General features: G+C 37.6%; 1 non-coding gene across 1 annotated transcript; it reads right to left on the bottom strand.

The window, feature by feature from the left end:
• Positions 1-9151: 9151 nt before the first annotated feature.
• LOC111767280 (U6 spliceosomal RNA) lies at positions 9152-9254 on the bottom strand. The gene has a single exon (XR_002799137.1). It is a non-coding gene; the product is annotated as a U6 spliceosomal RNA (small nuclear RNA).
• Between the last annotated feature and the right edge of the window lie 1490 nt (positions 9255-10744).

Raw genomic sequence — 10744 nt, forward strand, 5'->3', positions numbered from 1 at the left:
TATCACAATCAGAATATAAAATGTCAAAAAACTGACATTTTAATTTCCATAAAGATCAAATATATACAGAAAGTGTCTCCTAAAGCTATTCGTATTATTATAAATTTATTGCATTTCTGAGCAGAGTTTAAATGTAATAATGCATAGGGGTTTTTTTCCTATAGGACACATCCAAAGGCAGATTGTTCGTTTTGCCTTTTTTGTTTGTTAAACTGATGACCACAGCTAAATGTCCATGTGAAGGCCCCATACATTTAGAAACAAATAAATAATAACATTTTGACATGGTCAGTTCAGTTCTGACTTCCACTGACACTTGTTCCTGGAGAATTCAGTCTACAGATCAGAAACCGTGAAAGGAAGATCCTGTGAGACTACTCATAGGGTGGGACGGACTTAATTATTCCCTCGTGTTAGGTTAACTGAGTAGCTTGTTAACCAACAAGAGTACAGTGCAGGGATTATATTTGTCTGTTTATGTGGCTGCTTTCCTCTCAGATTCTGAGTTCCTTCAAAGCAGAAACTATATCTTATTCATCTCTGCTTTATCTTCTGTGCCTACCAAACTGCCTATCAATGACTGAATGAATGAATGAACGAATGAATGAAAACATCAAATATCAAGCTAGTGAAAACGACTTACAAGTCCAGGTGAACATAGGGTTTGATATTTGTATAATTACTGTCAGTTATAATTACCTAATTATCAAAATTGTCAGTTCCAAAGAAAATATAATATAAATTAGTGGATAAAAGCATCTAGAACTCGCCTGAGTAGTAGAAACATGACATGTAGCAAGATGCCAGGAGCTACAAAAGGAGATTTGGAGAATGATTTTTGGTTGGAAACTAATAAATACTTATCACATTTCTCAGTAGCCTTTGATTCCACCTTTCCTGAGAATCACACAATAAATGATGGAAAGGTAATTCAATCTTTTTGATGAAATATATTTACATATAATAAAGTAACAATGGGCCAGGATTGGTCTATGAATTAAAATGCAAGTGGGGGAAGTTGTCAACATATTAATTAAACATGAAGAGAAGCATCCCTCTGGAAATCTAAAGAAAATAAATCAGGAATGGGGACAGGGCAATAAGGAAGGAAAAATGAGTGGCCATGGGTCTGGCAAGAATGAGAAACAGACTCTGAAATTCAGATATAACCAGCAATACAGATATTGCTGAAAGAAAAATAGGACTTTCAACTACATCACTTTTTAAAAAGACAGATCAAATTTGTTATCCTAAAATTGGTGGTTGATTTGGATGCTTAATTTTTAAAACTGGTTCCAAGTAGTTTTTCTACGCACAATAGTGGATTTCTATACAAAGAGGTAGAGAGGATGAAGGTTTATTACCTTCATCTTTGTCTCAAGAGCAATTTAAACAATGCCAATTAATGTCTCTGGTCTCAGAGGAAATAGGGGCTCATATGACCAAATACACAAATTTCTGTACGGCCACCATAGCAGTTCCCCTGTGTCCCAGGAAAAATGGAACACAAGTATTTATAGGTTGCTGCACATGACATATCAGCATATTGGCACCTCCACTAGAGCCCACTAACAGTTTTCACTCATCTCAGCTGGCACGGGTGAAATATCACAGCAATTATAAAACTCAGGATGCCGAGTAGAACTTCAGGAATGGCTCCAGCAAATTGCTTCCATTTTTCAGCTCACAGTGAGAAGAAAGGCAGAAACAGAGAGGTAAAAAAGAAGGCAAATGAGTATGCCTAATACAGGCTGTATATTCTGCGTCTGTACATATATAAATATATTAAGTTTCCCTTTTGTGCCTGGAGGAGAAAAGAGCAGCAATCAGCAATTCAGGGATGATCAACTAGATGAAAGTGAACATTGTATATGTCTCAGAGGAACCAGCACTAACATCTTTATTCTTGCTTAGCTACCTTCTACTCCATACTGTGGGAGGGAGTATATTTTATTAAAAACATTTTTTTTTACCTGAAGGTCCTGTCAACTAACGAACAGAACGAAAAGAGGAGAAACAGACAGTGTTCTTTGTGTGCCAAAAAATAAGCTGGTTAAGAAAACGTGTGTGTGGTTTTTTTTAAATGGGGAAAAGGAGAAAGAAATGAGCTTAGATTTTACACTTGTAAAGTTAAATAGCATTTCTGCTTTCTTGATGGAACTTCATAATAATTAAGAGAAGTTTGCTCATCAAAAATAAACTTTCTTTTAAATATAAGCAATGTAGGTGTTTGGGGTTTTTTTTTAATGTCTTTTCAAGGGTATTTGGAGACTCCTATTTGAAAACTCTTTCATGACTACAATATTAAAAATGTTTGATCTTGTTTTTTTCTTGATAGCACTAGTTTTACTAGATAGCACAAGATAGTTTTTGGAATGCATTTTATTGACGAGAGAATAGAATAATGCAATTAAATCTAATTTGGCCTAATATATTGTGATGTTTGCTCTATAGGTATCACGATTTAAAATTTTGACCAGGTTTTCTTTAAGTCCTTTGGAGAATAAACTTTAAAAATAAACACATATATATCTCAAAAAAGTCCTGCTTTCGGGCTGAGCTCTCTTCAATAGAGAACCAGGCAGTAAAAGATTTTAGTTTACCTTTTTGTTTATAGAAGGGGGATTTTATTTTCAATTTCTGCATGTTAGAATATGGCCATGAATTCTAATTGCAAATTTCATTACTGAACGAGTCTTTTCTGCTAGTTGTCAAAAGGATAAACATGTAAGCATTAAATTCCATTTTCTAAAGATCTCAAACATTTTCAGAGAGTATTATTTTATAAAGTGAAAATTCGTGACATATTCTACCAATTCTCTTAACCAAAGTTGAATCTCTCAGAGAGAGATAGCAAACTGGAGTTTTCAGCAATGTTCTTTCAGATGCAAAGTCAGCTTAGCATTGCTAAAGATAATCACATTCCTGGACGTTTTAAACAATCTGTGTAAAGAAGGCTTTTGAAAAGATTGTCCCTGAATTTCATGGCAATTGTTTTTCCCAACTTTATTTTCCTCACTTGCAAAGTGAGGGGATCCTACAGGGTGAGCTATCCCTAATGTCCTTGCCACTTTTAGTAACTTCCAATGTGAGTGACCACTATGTGCCAAATCAACCAAGAAGCCTGTAAAGTGTGCATTTTTATAGATGTAAAATCCTGATCTTAACCATTTCGTGTAGTCTGCCCAGAGTGGGGAAGGTGTGAAAAAGGATGTGAATCCAGTGGTTCCTGACTCCCAAACCTACCAGTTCTGTGCTAGGCTCTGCTGCCTCATATTTATAGTTCTTCCTTCTGTATTTTCTGGTCTCCATTATTGTCTGGTCAGTCTTCTGTCTATCACAATTGCAGTATTCATCTGTGTTCTGTGCTTCTGTTCTTTACATCTTTCTTCCTGTCACCACAAAGCTCTCCTAGGTTTTAAAACCCTCGGTGGGGAAGCAGACTTGGCCCAATGGATAGGGCGTCTGCCTACCACATGGGAGGTCCATGGTTCAAACCCCGGACCTCCTTGACCCGTGTGGAGCTGGCCCATGTGCAGTGCTGATGCGTGCAAGGAGTGCCCTGCCACACAGGGTTGTCCCCCACATAGGGGAGCCCCACACGCAAGGAGTGCGCCCCATAAGGAGAGCCACCCAGTGTGAAAGAAAGTGCAGCCTGCCCAGGAATGGCACCACACACACGGAAAGCTGGCATAACAAGATGACGCAACAAAAGGAAACACAGATTCCTGGTGCCGCTGATAAGGATAGAAGCAGTCACAGAAGAACGCACAGCGAATGGACACAGAGAGCAGACAACTGGGGTGGGGTGGAAGGGGAGAGAAAAAAAAAAACCTCGGTGAGCTTGTCTTCCCTCAGACCTTATTGCATTTCTGCCACATACCACACCACATGGGCTTAGTGATTACCTGGTCATCATTTCTGTTAGCTGAATCTACTAAATTAGAGAGTAAGCCCTTTGAGGTCAGAGACCATGACTTTCTCCTCATTGTTTTCCCTCTAGTATCTTGTGCACTGCAGGCATGTCCCATTACAATGGTGGTTGACAGATATTAGGACAATCTCCAAAAGTTACCAGGACATTCAATGTATTTAGAAGATGTTTCCATATTCCCTAATGTTTAAAAGATGTATTATATGCTTTCCATGTGCAGAATACTTCATTCCACATGGTTTCAGATGGAATAGCCAAAATTAAATCCCATGCTTGCCTGATCAAGGGTATCAGGAATCAACTTCTTGGGAATATGATCCAAAGCAATATATACACATACATACTTACATACACACATGTACATACCATATATTCCTGCTGTTTCAGGTATGTGAAGCGTGAAAATGCATTTTTCTTTGTTTCTTTTTTAAAGGCATCTTGCTAGCATGGTGAGAGAGAACAAATCTCAGATAAATAAAATTGAAGGCGAATGTTCAGCTATTTGATTTTATGTAGCATTACTTTATTTTTTGCTACACTCTTCAGAATCTTATTTGGAATAAAACAAGTAGAACTAGAAAACGTATAACACAATAAATGGGTGGCCCCATTTGGTTAAAATATAAAATAGTCTATTAAAAAGAAGGTAATACTCTTACCAATTTGAAAAACACTCATCAGTATTTCAAGCATATACAAATTTGAAAATTGTTTTTAAAATAGTTTAATGTGCTATTGACCTTTTACTAATATAGAATTTGCATACAAGATATGGTCTCTGCCAACTGCTATCCATGTATGCTCTACATTAACAGTACTCTGGTTTTAGAGCATAAAAATAATGATTCTCTAGCAATGGTTCAAATGGTAGCAATTTTATACCCCAGGGAACATTTGGAAATGTCTGAAGACATTTTTTTGGTTATCACAACCTGGGGAGGGGGTTTGCTACTGGCATCTAGTGGGAGGGACTCAGGGTTGTTATTAAACACCCTACACGGCACAGATCAGCCCCAACAACAAAGAACTATGTGGCCCAGAATGACAATAGTGAAAAAATTGAGAAGCCCTGTTTTAGAGTTGTAGTGAAGGATTTCACTATTCCAAGTTTCTCCTCATTCCTTTTATGATCAGTCGTATCTATTGTTGAGATTTCCAGTTATGAAACAGAAAAGAATGAATTGACCCCAAAGTGATTGCACCTAAAACTTTAGCTTCATTTCCATGGTAACTTAAAACAAGTTTTACTGAAGACAGAACTTGAACACACAGGATGTATACTGATCATTATTTTTAAATGACTAGAACGCTTGGTATGTACAGTATACCATTTTTTGCCTTGGTCATTACCAAGTGTCTCCAAGGAAATACATTCTAATGAAAATCATATATATGTGTTCAGGAATTCGAGAGATCATTATACTTCACATTATTGTGTCTACCTTTGCTGTCTTTCTCCTCCCACCATATCCTGAAGTTTTGGAAAGGTGATTAAATGCCTGTGGTTTGGAGTCCCCAAACCTAAATTAGATTCAGGAAACCCTTCTTTGCACCTGCTTGTCCTATTGCAAGTTTCATTATTTGGCAATGTGACATCGGTGACATCATTTGAATAATGAGGACAATATTAGTCCTTACCTTGAATGTTAGAATTTATTATGTTTATTTCTGGTTTTGATCAACAACATTGTGCTGGACCCTGCTCTTTATGGCTTCTAAAGCTCTTTCATATATATTGGATATATATTTAATTGGAGATATATATAATATACTATTACATTTGATACCTTCTCAACAATCTTGTGAAGCAGAAAGGTAATTTATATTTAATCAGCTAAGGAAATTGGGGTTCATAGTACTAAATTGACCTGTCCCAAAATCTCAGGCAGCCTAGATCCCCTGCTTCCTGGCTCCTAGTCCAGGTCTAGCTCTTGACACATAACCTCCTAAGTGTTGCTGGGCCTCAAACCTGCATGGTTTAAAGGAGTGACTTATTCAAGTCATATCTGAAACCTACACATGGCCAATAAACTCAGACTCACTAGGTTCAAGTGAATTCATATCCATTTGGAAACTGTTTGCCCAACAGAGCCAAGAGCTGACAAATATTGGAAGATAGAGCATCTCTCTGTAATCTAATCACTGTTTGTTTTACACTTCATGATGCATGTGAGTAATCGCTTTGAAGACTTCAGTTTCTTCTTTGATCACTTGTTCTTTTGTGGTTTCTATGTTAGAGAAAACCTGCTTCTGCAACAAGTATTATTAATTGCATATTGCTTTGTGTGTCTAATGTTTCATTTCACTAACTCCTCTTGTTTTTTTTTTCCCTGCCTTAGTTTTCAGATCTCGGCTGTTTCCTATATTTAACCATTTCTTGATAGGGATCTTTTAATCCACTTTAATCTCTGGATATGAATTGAAGTTGACTCAAATGGTTTGCTACAGTCTTGTCAGCATTTCTGCATTCAGAACTATTTGTTGACCCAGTGACAGTAATATAGAATTTCCCACATAGTCTGTTTGACACTTGCAAGTCCTGTTTGTAAGAACTTCTATTATATTAAGCAAATAACCATACTGCACTGAAATTCCACTCATTGTTAACTCTAAAGCAACAGGATTTTCTCCAGTTCACTGACAACCAAACCTATTGTTATCAGAAAACCTTCTCCAGATGAAATCTGAAAAGAATCATATGACCCAAAAAAGAGATTAGCCTTCAGGAAGTCTTTGGGTTTTGCCATTTTTGTCAAGACATCCCCAGAGGGAGTGGAAAATAATAAAGTAAAACTTATTTCTGGACTGAAGCCCATTTCAAAATAGAATCTATGAACTTTCAAATTTGCAAGATAGGCCTTCTCAAAATAAGAGCCTCAAAACTGGGCTATGTCAAACCCAAAGGGACTAGAAGCAATTCAAAACAAGGGATTTAGTAACTTTTAATTCCCTCATTTTCTGTTCAAAAGGGAGTGTAAGTGTTGATATTAAGCTATAGCTCAAATGCATATACCAAGCAGCTAGTTTGCTGTGACACATGAATCCTCAGAGATTCATGATTACCCAGGATTTCTGTCATTTCAGATGAATTTTACACCTTGTTGGAAACAACATGCTGTACTTCCCTGATCTACTCTTTTTCTATGCTTTATCTAGGGAGACTGATTTAAATTACAGTGTTCTGAAAAAAGCCTGCATGAGAAATAAAACCAGTATCTATTTGATATTTGAAAAAGTATGGTGTTAAATTCTTGTTCTAAAGGTATATGACATTTGTTTACCAGAAGGAATACTGTGGCAGTTTGGTATTGTTTATGAATTCCAAAAATACATATTGGATTATGTTTGTAAACTGTTCTGTTCCTCTAGGCATGTTCTCCTTTGATTGTACTAAGTTCAGAGGTCTCACTTTTACTTTGATTTGGCCACGTCAATAGGACCAAAGGGGTCAGGAACTCACAGAGAAAATGACATGGCTGAGGAGAGAATTTTGAGTTTTGATCTAGAGCCCCAGAAAGTAAACACAAAGAGAAGAAGATAAGTGAGGAAAAAGAGAAGGCTCCATTAGAAAGGGCAGAGGCCCCAGGAAAAGAATGAACCTGATAGTCTAAGCTGACCTTGTGAAGAAAGCAGAGCGGTTGAGCCTGGAAAGAAACAAGCCCCAGGGAGAGAGACAAGCCTTATACCAGCTTACAGCTGGGAATGGATGGAGCTGGGACCACAGAGCCTTAAGAGGAAGGAGGAAGGCTCAACCCTCTCAGAGACTAGAAGCCATCTTGCTCCAATACTTCTTTGGTGAGGGAAGTACCTTATGTTTTATGGTCTTGTGATTATAAGCTTCTACCCCACGTAAATACCCCTTATAAATGCCAGCAGATTTCTGGTATTTTGCATCAGCACCCCTTTGGCTGACTAATACAAATACAAAGATTTATAATCCAAGATTGGGACTTAGATGTAACAATAAAACCTGATTTAAATAAGATGAGAAAAGAGATAAATAAAACTGGCTAATGAATTGCCAAGTTTAATGCTTTAGCACTTGCTGCTAGAATGTCAAGCCAATCCTGTAGATTCTAGGGTTGGTAGGACACCACTCCTATTAGAGTGCTTTATTGAAACAGGCAAACTTATACTCTTCTGACCCATGACAAATCTTGGTATGTCATGGAAAGGGAAAGCAGGAAGTACTAATATTCATCATTTAGTATTATTAGGAATAGCTGGTGTTCCATATTGGTTCATTTGTGTACTAGTTATCTATGTTGCATAATAAATGACTCCAAAAGTTAATGGATTAAATCAACTACAATCATTTATCTCACTCTGGCAGTCAGCCTTGAAGATGGTCCTGTGAGATCCCCATTTCCTGACATTCATGATAGTATAGTCCAATCCTACACTAACTAGGACTGATCTGTCTGACCAATAGGATATTGTGAGAAAACAGTGTGTGACCTCCAAGGCAAAGTCATAAAAGACATTGTGGTTTCCCATTGCCTTCTTGGATTACTTACTCTGAAAGAAGCCAGCTGCCATGCTGTTAAGAAGCTCAGGCAGCTTGCGAAGATGACTAAATGAGAGAAATTGAGGTTTCCTGCCAATAGATAGTGAAGAACTGAGACCTCCTTAACATGAGTGAGCCATTTGAAAGCAGAACCTCCAGAATCAGAACCAACCAACATCTTGAGAAATCTTGAGCCAGAAATACCCAGCTAATCTACTTAGGCATTCCTGATACACATAAACTGAACAAATAAATGTTTAATGCCTTAAGACATTAATTTTGGGGGTATGTTTATGTATCAATAAATAGTTACTAATGCAGGTTGAGATATTAGGTGTGGTTTATCTGACTAGTTCTGGCTCAGAGATTCTTGGAAGGTGACAATCAAAATGTTGGCCAAGGCTACAGTAATTGAAGTCTTGATTAGGGCAGAAGGATCTGCTACCAAGATGACTCATTTTCACTGTTGGTGAGTTTCTTCTCCCAGAGCAAGTGACCTGAGAACAAGACCAAGGAGGAATAATAATGCCTTTTATGACCTAGCATATATCATCATTTCTGATATATTTTATTTGTTAAGTGTCATTAAGTTTGTCTAGAGAGGGGATTTAGGAACACCCATTGTTCTGTAGCTTTTTATTTTGAAATAGTTTAAACATGCAGTACATTTCCAAAAATAATACATAACCTATACAGAGAACTCCAGCATAATAAATATGGGACACTTCATGAATTTGTGGGTCATCCTTGCACAGGAGCCATATTAGTCTTCTCTGTATCATTCCAATTTTAGTACATACGCTGCTAAAGCAAGCACTAGGCACCAGCTTTTGAAAGGAGAAATATCAAAGCATATTGGCATATAAGAAAAAGACCAGAGACTACCCTCATGCCAAAAAATGATTTATCTTCCTCCTAGATGAAAAATGCATGCACCCCCTTCAAAAAAAAAACAAAACAAAACAAACAAAACCAGACAAACAAAAAACACCAAATCTCATTCATTACAAAACCAACTCAGACTCAAGTTCAAGACTTTTGACATCTAAATCAAATCCAGTTGTAAAAAAAGACCCCTTACATGTGGCCCCTCAAATACAACTCCTATCTGAAGTCCTGACAATTAAAGAAACAAGTTATCTGTACAACACACCAGTATGGAATGGTGGGACAAGCATATGGTACTGGTGTAAACACTCCTTTTCAAAAATGGGTAAAACAGGAGGTATGCTGGACTCACTGGCCCATAGCAATTCTGAAATATATCAGGGCACATGTTAGCAGATCCCTGATTGGAATTCAAGGCCTGAGAGTAATTCTCCATGACTCTTGGCTCTGCCTTCTAGTTTCTTGGCTTAACTTCTGAGTCATTCTTTATTCTATGAAAGGCAGCATGTTTGAAAGCTGCTTTGCCTGTTGACAAGCTTTAGAAGGCAATACAGAGATGAGTTTCCTGGTTCAGTCTTTCAGGATGCTACCAATTAGATTGGCACCAACAGCAAGCACTCTGATATGCATATAGGGATTACTCTGCTCCCTCTAGAACCTAATCTCAGACTACCTCTCCATAGGGGAAGGGTTGGGAAAGGGATCAAGAAGGGTACCACAAGTGTCTACCATTTTCAAAGCTGTGTTTTCTTGATTTGGCAATTGCCCAGTGACTGCAACCCCTTAACTGTTTTGGGGGGGGGGGGGTTTGAGGAAGTGTTTCTGCCATTTTTTTGGCTAGTTGTCCAAAGATTCTGTGGGGAAATGGCAATCTTGAGCATCTTCACCACCATGTTGGTCAGCCAGAAGCCCCTGGAGCAATTTGGTTTTTTAACTTTAGCATCATTTGTCATCTGGAGGTTCTGGGAATTTTCAAAGCTAGTAAATTCTAGATCTTTCATACTTCATGGACTTCCTTCAGTTAATTTTTCTTCTCTCACATTTTACTGTAAGCAGCAAGAAGAAGGAGCTGGAAGTAATTGATCACCCCAATACTCTGCCTCAAAGCTTTATTAACTAGATCCTTCCATTCACTAGAGACATTTTCTACTTTATGTCACCATATTTATCACTGTTGGTGAACATTCTTCAACTATATAGCAAGGATCCCTTCTCTTCTAGTTTCTAATAATGTTTTGCTCATTTTTCTTTAATCCCTCACTGGCAGTTTTCTCAAAGGCCATTAGATTTCTATTGACAGTCTTTTAAAAGTCTTTCCAGGTTCCACCAACTGACCTGCTCCAATGCCATGCTCACATTTTTAGATTTTGATAGGATAGCACCTCACTTCCAGGGCCAATATGCGTATTCGTTAT

Source organism: Dasypus novemcinctus, chromosome 15, assembly GCF_030445035.2.
Source record: "Dasypus novemcinctus isolate mDasNov1 chromosome 15, mDasNov1.1.hap2, whole genome shotgun sequence".
In the NCBI taxonomy this organism is placed as follows: Eukaryota; Metazoa; Chordata; class Mammalia; order Cingulata; family Dasypodidae; genus Dasypus; species Dasypus novemcinctus.